Raw genomic sequence first — 26,295 nt, 5'->3', positions numbered from 1 at the left:
TGTGCTTCCATGGATGGCTCCCTGCTCAGCTCTTGCGCTCCCACAGGCCCTTCTTAACCATCAGCCAGGACAATATGCACAGGTCCCTTGATTCTTGGGAGCTCTACCAAAAGTAAGAAGCTGAGCTTGCTCTCCCAGTCTGCTGGGACCCGCAGCCTTCATGGTCCATGTTCTCATGTGAGAATTCCCCTCTTTCTTAAATAAGTTCAACAAGCAAATTTCATCAATTATGAGAGACCCAACCTTTGACTCACAGGGTCATGCTTGACTGTAACATTCCTTGAAGAAAACCAAAGCACAACATGCTCAGTAACAGCATGGGGTGGGGTAGGGTGGGGAGGTCAACATAGCAGAGAGGTTAAGGGCAGAGCCTATGAGACCAAACTGCCTAGCCCTACCACCTCCCTGCTGTGAGACCATGAGCAGGTCACTGAGCCTCCGTGAACCTTAGTTTCCATACCTATAAAATGGGGTAATAATAATGCCTAGCTGACTGGATATAATTGAGCAATAAAAGTTTAAATAAAGTAGGTATGTTGGTGCCTGGCACACAATAAGTACTCAATATATACAACATGTGTTCTTGTTGATGTATTCTTACAATGTTCTGTTAGGGACAGTGTCCAGTTGAATACAAAGCTCCCACTGATGGGACAGGCTTAGCTACCCGTCACTTCCTCATTTTCAGGCTGGGCCCCGAGGCTCAAAATCCAGACTCTGAATAGGGGCTCATAAGAATAACAGCATCATTTCCCAGAGGCTGGTAGAACTTGGCCCCATGGGCAGCCCCTTGCAAGCATATGGGCACAGGTGGGCAGGCAAGCTGGCCAGACCATCTCATTTGGGCATCAATTCCATGGGGCTGGGAAGAGAGGGCATCCAGTTTCCAAGCTGGGCAATGGAACTCGGCACTCTCACCATGACTTTATAGACTCATGTAGAGGTGCAGTCACCTACATCCCACCTCCGTACTTCGCACATGCTGTTCCCTCTGTTGTGCGCCCTTCCCTGTGCTTCACCTGGTTCACTCCATCTCATCACTCAGGTGCAGCCTAAGTGGCACTGCCCCTGAGCCACCTTCCTTGGTTTCCTCCATTGTCCTTGTCATCCCAAGTTCTTACTTTGATGGCACCTATCATGATTTTTACTTATATGCTTATTTGAAACTTTGTGGCTCTCTGTCTCTCATTCTGTCTTCATTTCCATGTTTTCTGGGTTTATAACTTATCATTCAGCACCTGGAAGAGCAATCTCTTGATTTGTTGAATGACTGATGGGATGGACAGATGGACAAATTCCAGAGGGCGATATTAGGTTGAACCACATGAAATTGCTGCTATTCAACTGTCTTTGACCTACAAAAACAGCAGTTTCATGTTTTGACCTAATATTTGCCATATGGAGAATTCACCTTCACTTATCTGTGATAGCTTTATAAATTATAAAGTGCATAGGAAGCCTTTAGTGTGGGCCCACCTCACTGGTTGGGACACCAGTATCTTCGTAAATGTAGCAACATGTGAAACACACGTAGCTGTCCTTGATTCACATGTGATGAAACTGAACAGAGTGGTTAAATGGCCTGCCCAAGGTCAGTTCTGCTCATGGTTTAGATTAGATACATGTGTGTTTACATATACCAGCAATTTTTAAAGCCCACATTCAGGAGCAAAAAAAAGCTTGGCAAATTGAGGGAACATATATTGTTGAATTTAAAACAACACAGTTAATAAAATGCTTTTGCTGTTTTTGAACTTAATGGCAAGAGGGGTTTTATTGATTTAATTCTTTATGCTCACCATTAACTCAACAAAACTGCTTTTTAATTTAACTCAAGTGCTTTTAGCTCACAGTTTTTGAATTCAATAAAAGTCATTTTAAAATTCACTTTATTGCTCTGTTCACTCCAAATTAAACATTTCCCTGAACTTGAGCAAGACCCCTTTGCAAATGGACACATTTCTGTAAATACACATTGCCATCTTCCATAATTTAAGTCTGAGCACAAGTCGATGGGCACAATCACATCAATTTCCTCATCAGTCAGAATGCTGTGGCTGATCTCGAAGACCGGTATGGGATTATTAAATTCTGACAGGTGTCTTTCTAATTTTTATTGTGATGGTACTTCTATAAATCATGCAATTTTATCCAATGGTGTTGCAAATTTTAACCGATGTATAAAACTTCAGGAGATGTGAAGATTAGCTAGCTATTGTTAATGTTAGCATCATTAACATCTTTCTGGACTACAGAGCAGCAGGTTTCATGACTCCCACGTCCAAACTCCAATGCTAGTGGTAACAGTCTATAATCAGTTCTGACAAATGCCACATTTGTTGGCTTTCCAAATCTTCTCTGGGCATTCCGCTACAACCATTTCCCCTAAAAAGCTTAAACTTGAGGTTACAGTACAAGTTCTATGTTGTATGGTATTGTTACCACATAAAAAAAACTTTATTAGCAACTTTATAATCTTAAGACTTTTTTAATACTAAAAATTCCTCAATATTGACTTTCCTATAAACACTAGCAAAAAAAAAAAAAAGATGAAAAAAGATCGTCACTTCTGTAGCCTGGTAAGTGCCAACATATTTTTATTTTTCATGTGTTCTTTTTCCTCTCATTCTTATTAATGCCTAAGAGAGTCAGTGACTTTACCTTCGTTACATAAAAAAAAAAATGCAAAGTTTTAAAAGGAGAACATTTCCCATTTTCTTGGGCTGTGGCATAAATGCCAGGACACGTTAATCTTCTGAAATCATTGATTATTAATGCATTTGTTTTATTTATTTATTTAATGCATTAATTTAATTAATCTAAAAGATTAAAGAATCAAATGCATAATTCTCTCTCCATGATGAGTATGTTAGAGTGACGTTCTATGAGACATTGTATGAGACAAAATCATTTTGTAAGGATGCTCTGTGAGGTAGAAGAGTAAGCTAACAATACTGTTTCAACTCCAGCCACAGGCACTCAACATTCTCGAAACCCAGCTTCAGTTTCTTGTGGGCCCACGGATGTACTGGTGCTGAGTGAGAAGTGTCTCCCGAGGATGGTAAGGCAGGCGGCTGCTCTTCTACCCTTCCTCTAAAAACAAGAAGACAATAAAAACATGAAAGAGTTTATTAATGAAAGCAGCAGACCAAAGACACGCACACACACACAAACAAACAAAAAACAGGAAATGAGGAGCAAAAATAGACATCGGGTGCGTATGTGCTCATGGCAAGGCGGGGGAAGGGGAGATAATTATAAAAGCATGCGTGAAAGCCAACATGTCAGGGCCATCACCAAGCTGCTCGGATGGGGCAGATGAAGTGTTTGCAGCAAAGAAGGGCAGAACCACGAAATTGCACACAGACATCCCCAAAAGGGGCCTGAGAATGGATGGCCAGTAATGTGGGTAACAACGGACAGCTCAGACCACAAACATCAACAGTGACATCAAAATTTCTTTTTAAAAAATGCTCTGTTGCTCAATCTGTGAAAATGGAAAGCAGCTAACACTTTTTCTCAGACCGCATTCATATTACAGATGTCTACACCCAGGCACCAGCTCTGCACATACGAACAGCACTGCATGTACAAGAAACAGGCAGGCATGAGGAGCTGGTTCTCTGTGCACTTGAAGATTAAAGGCTCATGAGTTGAACTGAGGCTGCAGACTTCTCCCTGGACTCTTCACCTCAATATTTAGGACAGAGTCTTTATAAACCAAGAGTAAGTGCAAGTACGAGGTCTTCTTTACCTTCCACCTTGGGTGCTGGTCAGCCCTGTGTACACAGTTCGCTCACTGTCATATTCCCCAAAGCTCTATGGTGAAGAACTTGAGCTGTACACAGAACCCTGGCTCCATCACTTGCTACCATGACGACATTGATCAAGTGGCTTAAACCTTTCTGTGGTTCCATTTCTTCATCTGGTAAGTGTGAATAATAATAGAAGCCTATTTCATGAGTTGCTATAAGAATCAAATGAGATCTTCATTTAAGGTACTTTGCAATACCATCTGGCACATAATAAGCACTCAATAAATATTAGTCAACATTATTACTATTATAGCTCTTCCCACTGGCTAGACTGCTGAGAACCCAGCCCATTTTATATCTCAGTTGTGACAGAAGGTAGAACAAACACTTCTCACTTCCTTTTCTTCTAACACCAGTTTTCCCTTTTCACCTCCAATCTATTAACTTTATTTCTGGCTAAACCATAATTTTCCTGACCCTTCTTTTCCTTTTGCTGTGGTTGCTTTGCTTACGGTTAATAGCCACCTCCACACTGCCATCACTCTTACCAATACCACCACCATACCACCACCACTACCACCATGCCACCATCAAAACCACCTCTACCACCAACACCAACACCAGGACCATCTCCTCCACCTCCACCACCTCCACCACCAACACCAGGACCATCTCCTCCACCTCCACCACCAAGACCAACACCAGAATCATCTCCTCCACCACCAACACCTACACCAGCACCAGGACCATCTCCTCCACCTCCACCACCAACACCAGGACCATCTCCTCCACCTCCACCACCTCCACCACCAAGACCAACACCAGAACCATCTCCTCCACCACCAACACCAGGACCATCTCCTCTACCACCACCAACAACAACACCACCAGGACCATCTCCTCCACCTCCACCACCAACACCAGGACCATCTCCTCCACCTCTACCACCTCCACCACCAAGACCAACACCAGAACCATCTCCTCCACCATCAACACCAGGACCATCTCCTCCACCTCCACCACCTCCACCACCAACACCAGGACCATCTCCTCCACCTCCACCACCAAGACCAACACCAGAATCATCTCCTCCACCACCAACACCTACACCAGCACCAGGACCATCTCCTCCACCTCCACCACCAACACCAGGACCATCTCCTCCACCTCCACCACCTCCACCACCAAGACCAACACCAGAACCATCTCCTCCACCACCAACACCAGGACCATCTCCTCCACCACCAACAACAACAACACCACCAGGACCATCTCCTCCACCTCCACCACCTCCACCACCAAGACCAACACCAGAATCATCTCCTCCACCACCAACACCTACACCAGCACCAGGATCATCTCCTCCACCTCCACCACCAACACCAACACCAAGACTATCTCCACCAGTTCCACCACCAACACCAGGACCATATCCTCCAAATCCACTGCCAACACCAATACCAGGACCAGGACTATCTTCACTACTTCTACCACCACCACAAACAACAATACCACCTCACCATCTCCACTTCCCCCATAATTTTCCTGAGCCACCAATTTTCCTCCACCACACCTCTACCACCATCACTACCCCGTAGTCCATTACAACCATTTATTGAACTAAATGTTTTATATCCTTAAATTCCATGTTCGGCTTCTTATTGTAATTTTATTTTTGAAGGTACTATTGTATTATTGAAACCACTTCAAAATCTTTTTGAGACAAGGTATGGTATAAATATATAGATCTATAACTAACCATTATTTAATGGAAAGACATAAAGGCAATAGGAGCCATCTAAACTGGTCTATAAATCTAAATGATTTTACTGACAGTAAATTAGTAATGCTATGTACTACTAGAAATTAAAATGTATAAGACTTACCTTATTTCTATTTTTGTTAAGTATGTGTGTATAATCCCAGGCAGGTTTCTTAAATTCTAGCAGCCTCCATTTCTTCTGCAAAATGAGATAACAGTCCCAGCAACAACCTCTTCCTGTCATGCCCAGGAGGAAGATCAGGCTGCACGGGCAAAGGCCATTGCCCATTGTTTTAGTCACTTTAAGTGACATCATACTACATCCCATCAAAGTTTCCTTCATAATTAAAATGAACTTGTGTTTTCTCTGCTTGGTAATGTGCTAATGGTGAATGCGGACCTGTCAGCGGACTGGATACTGCAGGAGGGGGGTAGAGCAGCCTCGTATGTTAGCCTTGGGGACATGGTGTGGGAAGAAATATGTGCGATGATCAAATCCCTTCTTTAATGGGGTGCCAGGCTTGAACACAGTCTACTTGGTTTGGGAGTAGAGGAATAATTGGGCCAGATCTCAGTACCAACGACCACAGAGATGAACAGCATCAAAGACAAGGGGCAAAATCAGAATCAGAGAGAATTCTGGGACCTGGAATCAGGAAATTGAGAGCCAGTGAAACCTAGCTGGTCAAGCAGATGGGAGAACGAGGTTAGGATAGGATGGGGCAGAGGGAGAAGTCCAGAGCAATTGCCTAAAGCATTAGGAGTGTTAGTCCCACCTTCATGAACTGTCAAGGGTCTGATGGGGAGGTCTACCTGGCTTGTTATAGGCTTTTTCATTTATTCATGCATTTAGACACCATCTTCCTCCAGAGAGTCTTCAAGAAGATTTAGTCTTGTCTGACCAACACCAACACAGAACCATCTCCTCTTGGAAATCACAGTGCCACCCCATCTCACTAATTCTGGTAAATCCAGGAAGAAGATCAGTCTGCATTAGAGGCTGGTCTAAATTAAAGAAAATTTTTGAGGAAATATCATTCGGCAGCAAGTTTTTCAACACTGCTCGAAGTCACAGGTTACATGAATATTGGAAAGTATACCCATGTGGACAGCAGTTTACACATTAGGTTGGATCAGGGCAAGGGAAAGCAGGGTTGCAATCATTGACTCTGGATTCTAAGTGCAGGTAAAAGCACACAAATATTTATGTCTGCAAATACCTAAAAGAATAATTAGGCTTGTTTAATAGGGCCCATGGCTAAAATAAAGGAAACAACTGAAGTCCTTTCTGTTGGAGCTCTCCAAATAGAGTGATTACCTTGTAAGGTAGTGAGCACCTGCCCACCTGGCCCAGCCCTGGATAGTCAATATGGGATGGAGGGACTTTTGGAGGGACATTGTAGAAGGGGTTAAATGGGAATAGTCACACTTAATGACCTTGGGCTCCATGGTTCTGAAAAATAACATAAATAACTAGTACCCTGCTTGAGAACTTGAAAACAGTAGGTTCATTACCCTTGTAAACTTGATTACACTATTAATTTGTTTGCCAAATTCTTTATGTAGATAAAGCTCATACTTGGTGGAAAGGTACCATTCCTTCAACATTAGCAGCATTTTAATTCATGAGGATTTTATCACATCACCAAATAATCTAATCGTAATTCAATTTATAGCCAGCACTAACCCCCCACCTCCCCGACACACACACACGCAAAGGCGATTTCTACTTGCTGATACACATGACCTGGATCTACATTATAGACTGATTTACAGATGCTTAAAAAATGGTGTTAGGCCAGGAAGATTTGTATTTTATAAGGGACCGCAATGGACCTAGTAATTACCAAAGTGTTGATTGAATCGTCTGCAGCGTGGACATGGCCCCCATCCTAACCAGTCCCCCACCACACGCCCTTCCAGCCCCGCAAAGCAAACCTGATTACCTGGCTGATCATTTTTCGGCCTCCTCCCCACTAATGCCGACTGCAACAGGATCAATATTGACTCAGTAGCAACGTGTGTTATATTAGGAAACAGAAAAAATAACCCAGAACAAACATGCAACTCAATTCAAAGAGCTGTGAAATCCCCTCCTTGAGGGTTATTATCTTTCTCAGCAAGCAGAGGCAGAAATAGTCTGCTGCTGCCTGTGCTGGGGCGCTCCCGGGCGCGGAGCACAGGATCACACAGCCGTGGTGGCAGGGCGGTGGGCAGGTAGGCGGCCTGCGCAACTGGCCCAGATTACTGTCCCCTCAGCACCCCGGGACAATAGACACGGAAAGAAGGTCTGTGCTGCAGGCTACTGCATATGGGTCTGAACATCTCCTGTGCGCAGGGCCGGCTCAATCCAGCCCAGCCCCACCTTGCAATTGTACTTGTCCCTGTGAACAAGTACAAGATGGAGCTGGGAAGGGACCACGTGTTTATTTCATGGTCTGTTTATTGCAGGGTCGGGGGGAGGAGGCACCAAGAGAAAGGTTACTTGCTGCCGGGGAACCCAAGACAGTCAGCATGAGAAAATGGCTCCCGTAGGTGGCCGGCCAGGGTGCCTCCCTTCTTCCCTTTGTCCAGAGAGCTGTCTGGGCTGGGGGGTCATTTGCCCCGCACCTGACCCAGGCGACACACCTTCCCCTACCCAGCTCCCTCCTGGCTCTATTGGAGACTCAACAAGGCTTCCCTGCACCCCCAGAGCCTCCACCTCCAGCAGTGCCCCCACCGTACCTCGGCATCCCTCCCGCCCCAAGTACAGTTTGCAGCTTCAGGGCCAGGATCTGACCCTGCTCCTCTCTCTCCTCACTCGATTGGAGCTCCTTGAGGGCAGTGACAGCATCTCGTAACATATGCACCCCAGCGCTTGGCATATGCCTTGCTCACTGCAGGTGCTCCTATGTGCTGAATGGATGAACGGACTGCTTTGAATTGACAGTTTTCAATGCAAATGTTCTTGGGAGAAAGAGCCGCATTTATGCCTTCCCGAACCCCCCTGTGGGGTGACTAAGTTTCCAAAGAAAGGGCCCAGTTCGGTATCTGTCCCTGAGGTCCCTTTAGGAAGACAGTGTTGTTTCTAAGACACAATCCCCCACTACCACCCCGGAAAGCAGGCCACCAGTGAGCAACTATAATGCACGTGAGTGACGCAGTCCGCGGGGCCCTACCTGGGTCTCCTCCATTGGCCTTGCAACCAGGCCTCAGTCAGATTTCATGCCCTTGCTGTGGTGTGGACAGAGCACTTCTTAGCTGGCCAGACTCCAACATAACCTCCAGAGTCACACTTCCTCTCTACCCAAACAACTGACTGACTAAAACCATCTTAGCAGTGACCTCGCCACATGTGCCCAAGGGTCCACCAAGTTACCGGGCTTCTGGAATGCTCTCCTCCTTCATAACCACATAAAGGACCTAGTTCCCATTTTATATCCCACGGTTCTTGTAGCTCTTCATACTTAAGATGTTGTCCAAAGCTCCTTTCCTGAAGGCTTGAATGTTAAGGGGAGGCATTGCATCCTGGTTCTAAAGCTTCCTTCCCATATTTTTCCACAAGGAATCCTTGAGCTCTCTCTCTCTTCTTGGGCCTCATAGGCCACCGTGTTGTCGGGGTATGTTCCTAATTGTACATCTTTTCTCCCCTTCTCTCTTGCCTTTTCGAGAATCACAGAGGCCTGTTTCCTGGCCTGTGAGGGAAACACCACAATCCCTTCAAATTCAGAAGACAAGCAGTCTGATCAGGCAGGCTACTCTTTAACTTGTACACAAAAAACAATTTATGTTCATCTTCACTCTCGCCATTACAAGAGGTCCAAGGGGAGAGGGGCCGTGTCAGTAGGCAATGCTTTCAGCCCCTAGAGACTTGTACCATGGGAATCCGCAAATCCGGGAGACACATCACTTTCAGTAAGTCTCTCTAACCAGGTTCTCTCCCAAAGAGCAAATGGCTTCTCTTAACCAGATTCACTCAAGTATTTAAAATGTGGTACTATAAGCTGCATCAAATATCCTTTGTATTAGAGTCGAGTCCAAATGCAAAAATAAATAAAAAATAGAATAGTCATCACTCCCTCTGTAAATAAAACAGAAGTGAGCTGCCCTTGTAACATTTTTGATTCTGTCCCAGAGTACCCGGAAATGGACAAGTATACATAATGATGTCAACAACGTACATAACATCGAATGCACAATTTCTTAGGATACATTGTAGTCATTCATTTGTCCATTGCTCCGTCCCAGTGGGCCATCAACTCAAGGACAGGGCATAGATCCCCAGTGCCCGGGAGAGTCATCTGCTAATTGTTTTTTGAATGAATGAATGAACAAATTAATAAATGGGTGAATGAATGTAGATACAGCCTCAAATCCCCCCATGGATGTCATACATGTTAAGTTGTATATGAAGTAAACCTCGAAAATGAATGCTATCAATGCTAATGAGCAGTCTGACTTTAGTTTGATTACTTTCTAAATATCTTTTTGCTACAGCAGGACGACTTCAGAGATAGGGACCCAGGACTGCCAGGTGATTGATTGGCCTGCAGGACCAATTGGAGCACCCACTTGCTCCAAAATTGATGGCCCCAGCCCCACCGAGGGACTGCAGTTTTTCATTATATGAAATGGAAAAGTGATTTAATAATTCTTTCTGTCTTATATTGCTTTAAAGAATTTCAGACAGTTAAAAACTGCATGGATTTTTTCACCATCTGTGTGAGAGTGGGGAAAAAAAAATGCTGGTTTGGTTTTTCCTATTTTTAATATGAGCCAGATGAAACAAAAAGATTGTTTCCCTGCAAACTATAGGTCAAGTACCTATAGAGGCTCGGGGATGCTCTGTAAGTTATCATATTATCTTTCTTCCTTGACAGGATACCATTAGATTGTGTATCATTTCAACATTTATTATCTTTCATGTCCTTTTATCTTCACACTAGGATTTCTTTTAAAATTCCGATCTGTGCATTTGGTTTCATTATACAGCACTGTCTTTTACCAAACCAGTTTTTGATTGGCTTTCAATATTCTTCAGTTTCACATTTGTCATATCAGCCTGAAACAGTGCCCCAGTTATGTCTGTTTTAGCTTGTTAAAAAGAAACCCATCCAGGGAATGAAGTGTTGGGAGATCACACCTTTAAAGGTAAGCATTATGCATCCTGGAGAAATGGAAATGGCTCAGTGGGGAAAGGCAAGCATTGCAGAAAATAAAACAAAAATGTTGAAACAAAATGCAACAACTGGTGTTTGTTTTTTAGGATCATGTCAATGGTTTTACCATCTGGAAACATTCCAGAGACTACAGCAATTTTCTCCTGTGGCCCATGTGGGGATATGTCCTGATTCACAAATGGGTAGCCCAACCCAAGTGCGAAGTGCTCCGAAGTTTCCGTTGCTTTCAGAATCAGCAACATAAAAAGATTCTAGAGGAATATGGAAGGAAGGAAGGAAGGAAGGAAGGAAGGAAGGAAGGAAGGAAGGAAGGAAGGAAGAAAGAGAAAAGAAAAAAAGAAAGAAAGAAAAAAGCTTTCAGCTTACTCTACTTAGTTCAAAACAGGACAGCCTATGTTTGCATGACTACCAGTGGCCTTGTGAAGCATCTAGACACTGTCTTAGGATGTTGAGGACTTGTTCAGATCCATTTAGATGTCTTCATTTCTACCATAGTTTTACTAAGCTAAAGGGATTTACATCGCAGGAAATTTGAAGGGTTTTGGAGAAATGCTTCCAAGCCTCTATTGCAATGTTGTCAATTAGAGTTGCGTGAAGCATAACAGATTGGCTGGACTGGGACGTGTCATTTCAACAGAGCCTGACACCAACCAGAGCAATGCGGGGCCCTGACATCATCTTACACGAGAGATCCTCAAGACATTGTTGCCCCTGCATCGTACTGACAAAGAGAAGAGCCTTCAAACAAAAGGTGGAGTTATACAGTAATTTTTATGCATCAGAGTGAAATGGACATTAAAGAATTTCGAACAATGCCTGACTCAAGGAATTGAGTTTGAACAAACAACAAAAATCCCAGGTGAAGCCAAAGTGGGGGGTGGGGTCCCCCAGAAACAAACGAAAGGTGACTTGAAATGTTGGAGACTGGATTTGTTTCCTCAGGCTGCCATATAAATTGCCACAAATTGGATGGCTTAAAACAACAGAAATTTATACTGTCGCAGTTCTGGAGGCTGGAAATCCAACACCACAGTGTCAGCAGGGCCGTGCTCCCTCGGAAGGCTGTAGGGAAGAATCCTTTCTTGGCTTCTTTCAGCTTCTGGTGGTTGCTGGCAATCACGGAAGTGTCTTGGCCGGTGGTTGCATCTCTCCAATCTCTGCCTCCTTCATCACATGGCCTTCTTCCCATGTGTATTTGAGTCTCTATGTCTCTCCATATAAGGGCACCAGTCACTGGATACAGGGCCCACCCTAGTCTAGTATGACTTCATCCTAACTAATTACAAAACCTGTAAAGACCCTATTTCCAAACAAGATCACATCTTGAGTTTCTGGAAAGGCATGGATTTTTTGGGAGACACTGTTCAATCCAGTACAGAGATCAATCATGATCTTGGAGAGCTTTGTAATTGTTCTCAGTCCCATTTGATCTTTCAACCTTTCTAACATGCTCCTTCCTAGTTCTTAAGTTTCATAGTACTCTTCAGACAACAAAGATAGATCTCTAAATCCTGGACAACATGTTCACATAGGATCCAGCACCCTCTTTGCCTCTAGGATAAAATGAAGTTTCCTACTTGGGCAGTCTGACCTCTGAAGGGTTTTGACTAGTAACTACGGCCAAGTTGGTCTCAGACCTTAACACCAGGTGGAATGAGTTGAGGAGGAATTTATTATGGTATGAGGATTCCATATACTTCTTGGATTGAATACCAGTCAACAGAAAGCATGAATGGAAACATGTAATACATAGAAAGTGTTCAACCAAAGTAGAATTGAAGGTTAAATTATGATTTGATTTTTGTTCAGACAATTCTGAACAATTATTATACCAGTTGAGTTTATATTAAGCCATAAAAGAGAATCAGAATAATAGGGACTTAAATAAGGCAGGCTATTTCTCCCTTTCTGTTACATAGAAGTCCAGAGGTAGGTAGTCATCTATTTATGCTGAATGGAAACCTTAGGGTCCTGGGCTCCTTTCAGCTCACTCCACCTATGATCCTTGGCAAGGTAAGGCATCATTTTCATGGCCCAATATGGCAACATCCATTTGCCAGTATAAAAGGATAATGAAAAGGGCATATATACCAGATAACTTTTAACCTTGGATTTACATCGGCCAGGCACGCTAAATCTGCTGGCCATTCCTTTAGCAGAGCCTAGCCTTTTCTTGCCTGCACTCTGAGTGTAGATGCTGAATCCCTGAGAGATATGTATCTTCTTGGTTTGCTGAAAAATCAATAGGCACCTATCTTCGTTTGACATGTAAAGATATTATAATTTTAAATTTTGAGATATAAGTTGCATACAGTAAAATGAATGTACCCATTTTTCAGTGTACAGTTTGGTGAGTTTTGACAAATATGGATATCTCTGTAACTACCACCCCTGTCAAGGTATAGAATATTTCTACCACCCCAAACATCCCCTCATGCTCACCCTACTCAATCTCCCTTCCCCCCTCCAGGCAAACATTGATCTGATTTCTATCAATATAGATTATTTTTTCCTATATTAGAGCCTCATATAAATAGAAGCAGGAGGTAGTATGTGTTCTCTTCTGTCTGGCTTCTTTTGCACAGTAAAACATATTTGACATTCCTCTGTGTTGTTGTTCGCATCAGAAAATTGTTCCTTTTTTATTGGAGAGCAGTGTATGGATGTACCATAACTTGCTCATCCATCATGTCATCCACGGAGATTTTGATTATCTCCAGTTTGGGGCTATTAATGACAAAGCTGCTCTGACCAATCTTGTATAAGTCTTAGTGTGGACATATGTTTTTATTTCTCTCAGGTATATACCTAAGAATGGAATTGCTGGCTTATGTAGTAAATGTATGTTTAACTTTATAAGAAACAAAAACTATTTTCCAAAGTGCTTATACGTTTCACCATCCCACCAGCAATGTTCAAGAGTTCTAATTATTCCTATCTCTTCCAAAATGTGATGATAAGTCTTTTTAATTTTAGCAATTCTAATAGGTATATACTGGCACCACATTGTGCTTTTAGTTCTCATTTCCCTGATGACTAACAATGTTGACCATTTGTTCATATCTGTATTGATCATTTTATATCTTCTTTTGTTAAATATTCAAATATTATGCCCATCTTTTTGGGTTATTTGTCATCTCAATAAAAGTTATAGAAGTTCCTTATATATTCTAGATACAAGTCCTTTGACATATATATATGCATTATGCATATTTAATCTAAAATTGTGAAGATTTTCTCCCACACTTTCTTCTAGAACTTTCATATTTTAATGTTTATAGTTACATCTATTATTCATCTCAATTTTATCTCTTTATATGGCATGAGATAGAGGTTGGAGTTGGTTTTTTGTTTGTTTGTTTCTCCTTATGAATGTCTAGTTCTTACAGCACCAGTTATTAAAAGGGAGTATACTTTCTCTGTTGAATTAACTTAGTATCTTTGTTAAAAATCAAATACATGTGCATCTGTTTATGAACTCTCTATTCAGTCTTATTGAACAATACATCTATCCTTATACAAGCACTATGTTGTCTTTTTTATTATATCTCTGTAATAAGCCTTTAAATCAGACGTGTTAGGGGCGCCTGGGTGGCTCAGTCATTAAGCATCTGCCTTCGGCTCAGGTCATGATCCCAGAGTCCTGGGATCGAGCCCCGCATTGGGCTCCCTGTTCGGCGGGGAGTCTGCTTCTCCTTCTCCCTCTGTCTACCACTCTGCCTACTTGTGCTCTCTCTCTGTCAAATAAATAAATAAAATCTTAAAAAAAAAAATCAGACATGTTAGTCTTCTGTCATCTTCCCTATCAAAATTGTTTTGGCTCATCTAAGTTCCTTACATTTCTGAATAAATAAAATCAGCTTGCCAATTTTTAAAATAAAAAGCCTACTGGTGATTTTTTTGGTAGAAATTGACAATATGATTCTAAAAATTTTATGAAAATGCCAAAGACCTAGAGTAGCCAAAATGACTTTGAAAGAGAAGAACAAATTTGGAAGACTAATATGACCTGACTTCAAGACAGTACAAAGCTATAGTCATCAAGACAATGGGATATAGTACACATCAAAAGCATATAAACATGTCACTGGAACAGAATAGAGAGTTTAGAAGTAGGTGCATACATATGTGGATACCTGGTTTTTAATAATGTTTCAAAAGCAATTCAGAACAAATAGTACTGGAGCAATTGGATATCCACATACAAAAAAAATTAACTTTTCATTTCCAATTTGGAAAAAGATGCTCCATATCTGCTAATGGACCGACTGTTTGTGTCTGCCTTCCCCCCAATCATATATTGAATCCTTATCCCTCAATGTAATAATATTTGGAGATGGGGCTTTTGAGAGGTAATTAGAACTAGATGAGGTCATGAGAGAAGGACCCTCAAATTCAGATTAGTGGCCTTATAAGAAGAGGAAGAAATCTCTCCCTCTCAGTCTCCTGTTTCTCTCTCTCTCTACACCCTCCCATCCCTCACATGTTCTCACTGAAATAAGGCCATGTGAGAATGGAGTGAGGGGCACCTGGGTGGCTCAGTGGGTTAATAGTCTGCCTTCAGCTCAGGTCATGATCCCAGGGTCCTGGGATGGAGTCCCACATCCGGCTCCTTGCTCAGCAGGGAGCCTGCTTCTCCCTCTGCCTGTGACTCCCTCTCCTTGTGCTCTCTCTCTCCTTCTCTCTCTCTCAAATAAATAAATAAAATCTTAAAAAAACAAAAATAAAACATAGTGAGAAGGTGCACATTCACAAGCTTGGAAGAGAATCATCACCAAAACCCAACTATTCTAGCACCCTAATCTTGATTTCTAGGCTTCAGAGATATGAGAGAATAAATGTCTGCTGTTTAAGCCACCCAGTTTGTGAACCCTTTTGTGGTAGCCCTAGTAGATTAAGACAATATCATTAGTCATTAAAGAACACAATTTAAAACCACAGAGGTACCACTACATACCTATTAGAATGTTAAAATTAAAAGGACTGACCATACCAAGTGTTGGTAAGAATGTGAAAGAACCGGAACCCCTAATTACTGCTGACGGGATCATAAAATGGTATGACCATTCTGGACAACAATTTAACAGTTTCTTAAAAGCTTACATATACTTCTACTACGTAATCCAGACATTCTACTTTTAGGTAACTACTTAAAAAGAAATGAAAGCACATGACCATACAAATATTCATACATAAATTTCATAGCAGCTCTCATGGTAACGACTCCAAACTGTAAACAACCCAAATGTCCACCAACAAGTAAATGGTTAAACAAACTTTGATATATCCATTCAATAGATTACTCATCAGCAATTAGAAAATAAATATTGATCTATTCTCCAACATGGATAAGTCTCTAAAATAATTATGGTGAGTGAAAGATGCAAGAAAAAGTACATACAGTATGGTTTCGCTTATATAAAACTACAAGAAAGACAAACAATGTATAGAGACAGAGAGCAAATCAGTGTTTACCTGGATGGGAGGGATTTGGAAAAGGGTAAGAGGGAGAAATTAAAGACACACAAAGAAATTTGATGATGGATATGTTCATTATCCAGATCAAGGGTTGACAAACTTATTTCTATCAAGAGCCAGATGGTATTTCTGGCTTTGTAACTTGTATTTAGTCTCTGTTGCAACCACTCAACATGGCCACCATAGAACAAAAGCAGCCATAAACAATATGTAAACAAATGGGCACAGCTGGTTTCCAATAAAACTTTATTTGCAAAACAGGTGGTCAACTGTATTTGGCCTGTGAGCTCTAGTTTGCCTACCCCTGAGCTAGACTGTGGTAGTGGTTTCACAGGTGAATACATATACCAAATTTATCAAGTTGTACAAAGTGTGCAATTTATTATATGTCAATTATACCTCAATAAAGCTATTATTAAAAAAATAAAGGTAAGAAAAAAACAAAGTCCCTGAATCTGCTTGTCTTGTTATACACAACTACCCATCTCTCCCCTCTAAGATGACTGTATCTCCATTTCATTTAGATATGACTTGTACGGTGTCCCCCATGTAAGCAGAGTATGCTTTTCCCATCCATGTGAAAGCAGACACTGTAACGATATATTTTGCTTTGCAAGTTATACTTCCCCCTTCCACCTTGAGAACAGAGTCCCAAATGAGAAGACACATGGAGGCAATTTGCACACAGCTTAGATCAGATTCTTAGTCTACCCATAATCTACATTGTCACAAGAAATAAATGTTTGTTGCTAGAAGCCACAGAGATAATGGGATTGTTTTTTACAGCACTGAAAACTGACTAATACACTTCCCAAATACACTTTCCACAGCCCTCAAGTTTGGCTTCTTAATTCTTTCCTTAATGATGTACACACATTCACTAATTCACATTTATCGGATGTTTCCTATACACCAGGCGCTATTGACACTGAATATATCCACAGTCTCTACTCACAAGGAACATACAGTCTAATGAGAAAAGCAGACCAGAAACATGAAAATGTGAAAAGGCATAGTATGGTGGTTGCCTAAATGTTCTGATAGCCGGGAGCACAGGGGCCTTAGGAGTATGAAGGAGAAAGCACTGGACCAAACAGAGGGAGCTGAAGGCGCTGAGCGACAGATCAAAGCTTCCCCACAGAAGTTGACCTCGGAGCTAATTCTGAAAACTTGAATAAGAGTGTGCCAGAGCAAAAAAGGCTCAGAGGATGTGGACAGTGGAAATATTTTGGGCAAAAGTTTGAAGATGAGAGAAAGCCTATTTTACTCCTTTCTCTGTGTATCTGTTAATGACTTTTCACCATAAAGGCTCTTGAAAAGGTGTACCAGTTTTCAGATGACACCTTCTTTTTATTCAATATAACAAGTTGCTCACTCCTCAACACTACAAATAAATCTGTTATAAAAAGTGAAGTTTCGACATTACAGTTTCAGGCAAAGACTCACTCAACAATTTCCTTGACTCCACATTTTCTCGTTAAAGAATACCATTGGGGACAAAACAGAATTCACATTTGAATGAACTCAAAGCACTTTGTTTTATGTACACCAAACAAGAGAGATGAAGAAGTAATATCTTCTACGACTTCTTAGCCTGCTACAAACATGCATTATTTCCATGTGCTTCAATTTTGTTTAAAGATGTTTTTCTTTGCCATTGCTTTTTTTAAGTATAGTTTGAGTGCAAGATAACCACAAGTTCCCCCAAAGTTATAATATACCCTAAAAAATGATGCACAAAAGAAAAGAAAGCATTTTCTAAAGAATGACTCCTTGACTTCCACCAGCTACTTTCTACTATCCAGTCTTTGATTCTTTCTTTGGCAAATACAATGATTCTTCACTTCACTTACAAATAAAGTTTATTTATTTACTTTCAAGTTGCTCTTATGACTTAAGGTCCTGAAACCAATCACAGTGGGCAGGATTGGGTGGGGGCAGATTTTTCCCATACCACTGAACACTTCTTCATAACACCAGTTGGGTGTCCTACAGTTCGACTCAATTGTTACACTATCGACTCAGAGACAGCATCAGATCCCACTGGTGAAGGGCTCAGTCCTACAAGACTGCCCTCTCCCACCCCACTTCAGATGCCTGTCTGAAGCCCAAGTTGTCACCTGGGCTTCTGACCAATCGGCTATCGATTGGAGGTTCCAATGGACCCCCTCCTTGGGTTCCGTTAAGTTGCTAGAGTGGCTCACTGAACTCAGAGAAATATTTTACTTACTAGATTACAGTTTATTATAAAAGGATGCAACAGCCAGATGAAATAGATGTGTAGGCAAGGTATGGGGAAACAACAAGCCAATCTCCCAAATCTCCACAACCCAGAAGCTCTCTGAACCCCATTCTTCTGGGGTTTTACGGAGGCTTCATTATATAGGCATGATTGATTAAATCACTGGCCATTGGAGACTGAGTCAAGCTCCACCCCTCTCCCCTCCCCAGGGGCTCAAAGAGGTGGGACTGAAGGTTCCAACCCTCTAATCACATAGTTGGTTTTCCAGGCAACCAGTCCCATCTTTAGGAGCTGTCCAAAACATACCTCATTAACATAACAAAAGACTCTTTTTTTGTCTCATCATTTAGGAAATTCCAAGGGTTTTAGGAACTCTGTGCCAGAAATGGGAACAAAGATCCAAATATATATTTCTTATTTTAAGTCACAATATCAGAAACTTCTTTTCATTGTTACAGTTAATGTATTTTTCTTTTGGTGAAAATTGTTGGGATGAAATTACTATAATTTTTCCTACTAAAAGAATGGAATGATTTCCTTCATTCAACAGTTTTTCTCTTAGAGACAAGGCTTGGGGGAACAAATTAAAGAGGCTAAGCAAGGGATAGGTACACAGTGTGGCCTGATTCCAATTAGGGACACACTTAAAATGTACCAGAATTCTAGTTTCCCTTGCCTTTCTCAAACTCTTTAAGGGGATTCAAGTATGTAGTCCCCAGTGCCTGGGCACCCCTCGCCCTTGCCCCAGCCATCTTGCTCACACTATCAAGGCTGTACTGGGTCCCTTCTCTTCCACCTCACCCAGCTGGGGGGCTGTGGACCTTTGAGCCCCATTCTCTCCCCAGGGAAAAGGAAGCAGGAAAGCAGACACCACATGTTGTGATACAGGAATGGAGGGAGAACTCCAGGAAACCCCTCAGCTTGCTATTTGTGTATATAGGTACATATAGAAAATTGATGACTGTTCTTTATTTCTGTAATATGTCTTGATTCACCTAACCTAAGCCCACACTTCTCCTCCTGGTTTCTCTCCACACATGCCTGTGGTTCCATGAGGTCTTCTTGACCACTCACCCCACCCCACTCTATTCTTCTCTCTGTCCCTAGGATCCTCCTGTCCCTTCCCTCACTCTCTCTACCTACTTGAAAATTCCAGACCTCAAGGCCCATAGCATGTCTCTCATCTCTGCAGTACTTTTGTATGTATATATAATGAATACAGATGTAGCCCTAGATTGTTCCACAAGGGTTTCATTTTGGCTCCCCTGTGAGACCCAAGGAAGGTCAAGGTTCTCTGCAACCCCATGGTGCCAGCCCCTTGTTTAGCACACAGGGTGCTCTGTAGTGCCGAGAGGAGAACTGAAGAGCCCCATGCACAAGTCTTATCATTTCTGTAGTGCCACCCATTAGCTGTGTGACTTGCTTACCTCTCCAGGACCCAAGCTTATTGTACCATATAATGATGCAAGATAGATAAAAACAAAAGTGCTGATCTTTGCTGTCTCTTCTACATCTGAATGCCCTGATGCCAGTAAACAACTTGCTACCAGACTCCACTGGCAGAGGACATCGTCTAAAATTGATTTTTAGTCATAAAATCCTCCTCTACTCCTTCCCTTCCAGAATTTTCTCTAAATGGTCCAATCCAAAAAGTGGCCTTCAAAAGTCCATCAGATTATGTGCACTACCTATACTTGTAGTTAAACTCCAAATCCCCATCATTGTCATCACAACCTGCACGTTGCATGCCCACACACACACACACACACACACACCCCACTTGGACTGTACCTAGGACACAATTGTTGTTTGATAAATTCTTAAGGATTGACTTTTACATGTGTGTACTTAGCAAGGTCATAGGAGGAAAGAAATGGAGCAAAAGATTCAGACAAGGAACAATGGAAAATATTATGCCACTGTGTAAGTGTTCCACGGGTGTAGAAATCAGAATATTTGAGATAGTCTGGAGAGGAATGTCGCTAGGGGCAATGACCTGAAATCAAGTGGAGGAAATGTGGAGCTGAGCAGGAAATTTCCCACTTGGCCTGTTACACCAGGCTTGACAGCCCCAAGGGGCCAGTGGAAGCTCGTGTCATTAAAAATCTCTTGCAGTTATATGCTGCTAATGGGAATAATCCCATTTTGCCGGGATTAGAGAATGTCTTTTAGACCTGACAGCTCAACCTCTTCACTTTTTAGGTGAGAACCCTGGGACCCAGACAAGAGAAACCACCTTTGCAGACTCAGAGTTATACTTGAACCTGACTCCATGCACTAACTCCACTTTCTCACCTGCTATTCCTGGGAAACCCAGGTACTTGCCCCAAACTTCCTTACAATGACCTCCAGGCCACCATGGACAATTTGCAGCCCCCATCTTCCTTGCTGTCCAGGAAACATCTGGCACAGGTAATAGCTCCCTTTCTCTTGCAACATCCCTCCCATGGCTGCCATGATCCTAGCCACCAGTTTTCCAGGTACTTCTCCAGCAGCTGCTTCACAGCTGTCTGGAGCAGGGTCCTTCTCAAGTCTCAGCCCCAGTCTTTTGTCTTCTCACCCTTCCCCTCCTCCCCATATAATCAGAACCCCTACCATAGGGTCAGCATTCCCAAATGAGCATCCCCATCCCAGTCTCTTATCTCATTCCCAGAGCTTGAGGAGATCCATCCGGCTCCCCAGCAGGTCTGCACTTATGCATCTCACGGGACTCTTAAAGCCCGCACAGCCTGCCCTGGACACCCATCTACACTTCTCTCACTCCATCCTTCCCCATTGTGGGACTGATGCCACAATACCCATGTGCCTCCGCCAGAACCCCGGGCATTGCCCCTGATGCCATGTCCCTCTCCAAGTCACGTCCATGCTGCCTCCTACACACCTCTCACCTCAGCCTGCTTCTCTCCATCTCCATGGCCCACGCCCTGCTCCAGCCCACCACCATCTCCCACCCTGGCCACTGCAATAGCCTGCTTAGTGCTGTCCCCGCACTTCCTCACCCCCGTGCCATTAAGTCATCCTCGGAGACAGATCTTTTTAAAGTGAAAAGCAAAGCCTGCTACTCCCCATTCAGAAGCCTTCAATTAATTTAATCCCAATGCCCTTGGGATAAAGCCCAAAGGCCCTACACTGGCTGGTCCCTGCCTATCTCCTCAGCCTCATCTTGTAACTGCCCCCCAGGAGGCTCCCCGACCCCCTGCGACACACATAGACACTTATGTTGCTCCAGACACTTTTGAATGTAACCAAGGTCTTTCCTGCCTCCTGACCCTCCAGTTCCTCCCCCACTCTAGCCTGCAATTCATCTCTCAGGTTCCAGCTCAAAAGCCACATCTTCTGGGCAGTGTCCCCTGGTCCCCCCAAAGAGGTTGGGTCTCCAGGTCTCTCGCCCTCATTGCATTCTCCTTCTCCTTTATCATGATGTCACCACAGAGATCTAAAATGTGTGCCTCCTCACTCTGGACCATGAGCTCCAGGAAGACAGGGGCCAGGCGTGCCTATTTTGTTCCTGTATCCCAGGGCCGAGCACCAAGCATGCCATGTAGCAGATATTCAGCAAAAGTTCTGAAAAGCCAAGCAACATGATGGCTGGACACTGGTCTCACAGGAGCCTGCTTTTCCCACCTTTCTTTGTGCTCTCCCTTTAAGCAGAAGGCTCAAATGGGTGAGAGAACACAAATGATAGAGTCTGAGGATCTATCCAACTCATACACTCAGTGAACGTAGGATTCCAGCTTGGGGACACGTCAACTGAGCAGGCGGCCCTGGGAGCCTAGACTCTGGAAAGGCAGAGACTTGGTGAACAGCATGCACGGGGCACCTGCTGTGTGCAGACCCAGAACAGACGGCGCACTTTCTGCCCTGGAAAAGCTCAAAGTCCTCGAAAGAGAACTGAACTGATGCCTCTAAATTACAAGACGGAGCCTGGAAACAAGAAAGCTCCCTCTGAGCCCAACGTATCTGCTAACCTTCACATCCTGCACCTGCGTGTCCTTGACAAGTTCTTTCTGCTCTCTAAACCTCTCCATCTGCGAAATAGAAATAAAGATCTAGGTTTGGGCTGCATCAGAGGGCCACCACCGAGACAATAAGGTGCGATGTGTGAAGCCATATTGTAAACTGTAACCCCCCTTCTGAAGGGGAGGGGCCAGACGCAGAGGCAGAGAAAGCCCCCAAGCTCTCAGCCCAGGTGACTCCGGCAGGGGCTTATTTGTCTAGAAAATTCAAGTGTTCCTGACACCACTAATTACCTGGGCTGTGGACACAGGCAGCACTAGGACATCAGTCAGATTCCATAAGGACTCTGGGGCCTGAAGAGGTCCGTGGGGTGGAGACGGTGTGGGCACAGAGCCGGAGCAGGGGCCTGAGAGCAGCCGGACGGGCGCAGAACAGAGCAAGGGCTTGCTGTCACCTGCCGGTCTGCTCAGGCTGAGCCCCACGTGGGACTTGTTCAAAGCTGTCACTCTAATTACAGCTTTCCCGAACTGTCTCCTTCTCTTACCCAGGCCCCGGAACCCCACAGCTGTCTGCTAAATGACACAGAATCCCTCCTGACTCACTTGAGGTCCCTTGTCTCAACTGACAGGGGATGGTCAGAAGGACCACAGGGGATTTTCCCCACATCCCAGCCTAGCAAACAACCAAAACTCAAATGGGCAGCCAAGTTCCTGCAAGTTCCTGAGCCATTACCACCCCGGAGAACTGCCTGCTGGATTCTTAACCTCAGGCCACCTGGCACCTTGCCATGTTGCTCAGCCCCTGCTCCCTCAGGCTCCCCCCATGAGGCCATGTTGCAAAGGGGTTAAGAGCACTGATGTTATAGAGGTACGTTGCCTGAGAGCAAATCTTCCTTCAACCAGTGATCCTGAGCGACCCTTTTAATCTACCTATGACTCTATTTCCCCGCCTATGAAATGGGCATACTGTTTGTATATTACTATTGTTGTGATCATTGAGTTAATACAGTGCAGCCCTTACAACGATGCTGGGGGTATGACCCATTACTATCATCTTCTCTCCATCTATGCACTGCTTCTCAGCTGCCCCCATAAACTACAAAACAGAATGGACTCAGCTGGCAAAAGGAGCCCTGTTGAATGGCCAGCGAGCTTAGACATCCCTTCTAGCTTGGACAGCCCGGGCTTCCAGACTTTAAGCCCAAGTTTTGAAAATATAAACACCTTCTGCCTCAGAATCCACAGGGAGCTTGTTAAAAATGTAGATTCCTGGCCTCCTTCTACACACTGAGTCAGGCTCAGTACCTGGCCTGGGGTTCAGGACTCTGCATTTTAACCCCATTCCTCTCCCACCCCATCATTCACTCACCCAATCTGGCAGATTGGGAGTCACCCTAGAGTAGAGACCAAGGGCCCAGGGGGACAAAATGCTGAAGTCATAAAGAGTGATGGCTCCGGAGCTAGATGCCTGGATGGTGATCTCAGCTCCACCCCTCACTGGCTGTGTAAACTTGGGCAAATTGTTTAACCTCTCTGTGCTTAAATGTTTTCATCTATACGATGTTACGAAGCTTCACTTAGTTAAGACTAGCAAAGATCTCAGAACAGTGCTTGGCCACAGTAAATGCTAGATGAATATTAGCCGTTTTGTTACTATCAGAAGAGAGGTCATGCCTAAGGGCTGAATACTCCCTGAGCCACAGAGTCCTGGATTCTTTGTGTTGGGAGACAGGACACAGCCTGCTGTGTCCTGCCCTTGAATCTGAGTACGCTAAGCCACAGACCAGTACTGCTCATGTATTTTTTGCTTCCCTGTGAAAATCTGTGGTACTGAAAAATCACCAGCCTCACTATTTGCTGGGAATTGCTTATCCAGTTCAGGGCATAGGGCAGAGTGGTTTTCAATCTTTGCTATATATTAGAATCACCGGGGCGGGGGTGGGGGGTGGTGGCTTTAAGAAATACTGATGCCTAGGCCCCACCCCCAGAGATTCTGTATAATTGTTCTGGGATTGGACCTGGGCATTTGGAAGCTTTGAATTCTTCCCAAGTGATTCCAATATGCAGCCACAGTTGAAAACCACCAATGCAGGGTAAAGTTATGACCCGGTGATAGGAGGTAGACTTTTCCCTGGGTAAGAAGGGGATATTATCATTTCCACTGTCAATCTTTCCGCACAGAGATGGGCCCTCAGGCAGGAAATCTCAATAATTTAGAGGTTGGTCTTAAACCTGCAGACTGGGGACTCTCATCTCTTTTTGCAAGTTCAAAGGCAGCCTCTTCTATAGGAAATCAGGCTGGGAATTGAGTAAGGTGGCACTGGGCCCCAAAACGGTGGTTTGTTTGGGTGATTCTGGTTCAGGCTCTCTCAATGAGTTGCAGTTAACTTAGGGCTACATTCATCTGAAGGCGAGATTGAGCTAGACGATCCTTGCAAAGGTGGCTCATTCTCATGGCTGTTGGCAGGAGGCTTCAGTTCTTCACTAAGTGGATGGATGTCTCCATAGGCTACTTGAGTATCTTTACAACATGATGGCTGACTTCATTCAGTGCAAGGGAGAGAGAGACAGAGAGAAAGAGATGCAGGGGGTAGGAGGAGGGAGAAAAGGAAACTGCAATGAAGTGACACACCATCAGTTGGGCCACATATGTGGTCAGAAGCAAGTCACTGAAATCACACTCAATGGGAGTGGAATTAGGCTCCATCTTCAGAGGGGAGGATTGTCAAAGAATTTGTGGACATATTTCAAACCCACCATACTCTTCATCCTCAGGTTTCAACTAAAATGACTTCTCTTGGGGCACTGGGGTAGCTCAGTCCATTAAGCGTCTGACTCTTGATTTTGACTTAGGTCATGATCTCAGGGTTGTGAGATTGAGCCCCGTGTTGTGCTTCACACTGGGTGTGGAGCCTGCCTAAGACCCTCTCTCCCCCTCTCTCTCTGCCCCTCCTTCCCCCACCAACTCCCCCACCCCACCCGCGGTCGCTTGCACGCGCATGCACTTGCTCTCTCTGGAAGGAAGGAAGGAAGGAAGGAAGGAAGGAAGGAAGGAAGGAAGGAAGGAAGGAAGGAAGGAAGAAAATTCCCAGTGCCTGTCGCAGGGCTTAGTCCCGAGAACAGTCTCCACATGTTTATCAAAGAATGGCTCCAGCCCTGCTACTAGCTGAGTGATCCTGGGTGAGCCAGGCTTCCCTTCATCTGACCTCCTACCATTTCAGAGTCTGTGCAAGCTTCTTTACAGCACAGCAGCTGGCTACTAAGAGAGCAGAAGCGGAAGCTGTCAGGCCTCTTAAGGGCTAAGCCCAGAACTAACACAAAGTCACTTTTCCCACACTGGGTAAGTCCCAGGGCCAGCGCAGATTTAAGTGTGGAGCAAGCAGCCTCTGCCACGGGATGGGAAGAATGGTCTATGTTTACAAGAGATGGAAGGACTCGTTGCTAATCATTTCTACCACAGCAATCAAAGAAATTTGGAAAATTGTAGAATTAAACAAGGTAACAGCGTTTTGTCTTTGTGTTTTACCTGCAGGAATTCTCAAAGCCTTTTAAATACTCTTGGTCATTATGAGTCTCCAAGAAGTCAATATCGTTCACGAAATTTCCCAAACTTACTAAACCATAGAGTTGCTGGTTGTTCTTTGTGTTTGTTTGTTTTTTCATCTTGCAGGACTAGCATTACACAAAACACAAGATCTTTAATGGTGCTTTCAACCTTAAAATTTTTTGATTTCCAAACAGAATGGGTTTTTTCCAGTATGTATGAGAAAAAAAAAAAGGCCAGGTCACAGAGTCCCTGGCTGCAAGTTTCTTTGGTGCTGTAAGCTCTAGGGAAAGAGAGTGTCTTCCTTTTCCCCTGGTTCCTTAACTGCCTTCTTTTTGGCTAATTGGACTCTCTTATCCCACCCCTGTCCTTCTGTGGGTAATTCTTGTCTTTGCTAAG

The 26,295-nt window shown here is 43.8% G+C and overlaps 1 long non-coding RNA gene across 3 annotated transcripts in view; it reads right to left on the bottom strand.

The window, feature by feature from the left end:
* Positions 1-1,766: 1,766 nt before the first annotated feature.
* The window catches only part of LOC123839488 (uncharacterized), a 47,418-nt gene continuing 22,889 nt past the window's right edge, over positions 1,767-26,295 (bottom strand). Inside the window, exons 4-5 of one of the 3 annotated variants that reach the window (XR_010410117.1) lie at positions 6,331-6,522; positions 1,767-3,093 (exon numbers count right to left, since the gene is read on the bottom strand). This is a non-coding gene — a long non-coding RNA (uncharacterized LOC123839488). The remainder of the gene's footprint in view (positions 3,094-6,330; positions 6,523-26,295) is intronic. The other 2 variants (XR_010410118.1, XR_006789652.3) reach the window with 2 other exon arrangements.

This window comes from Mirounga angustirostris, unplaced genomic scaffold, assembly GCF_029215605.1.
Source record: "Mirounga angustirostris isolate CCGP_5_RB_7025 unplaced genomic scaffold, mMirAng1.0.hap1 SCAF_3, whole genome shotgun sequence".
In the NCBI taxonomy this organism is placed as follows: Eukaryota; Metazoa; Chordata; class Mammalia; order Carnivora; family Phocidae; genus Mirounga; species Mirounga angustirostris.
Note: the sequence above shows the minus strand (reverse complement) of the source record. Positions and strands in the feature narration are given on the sequence as shown.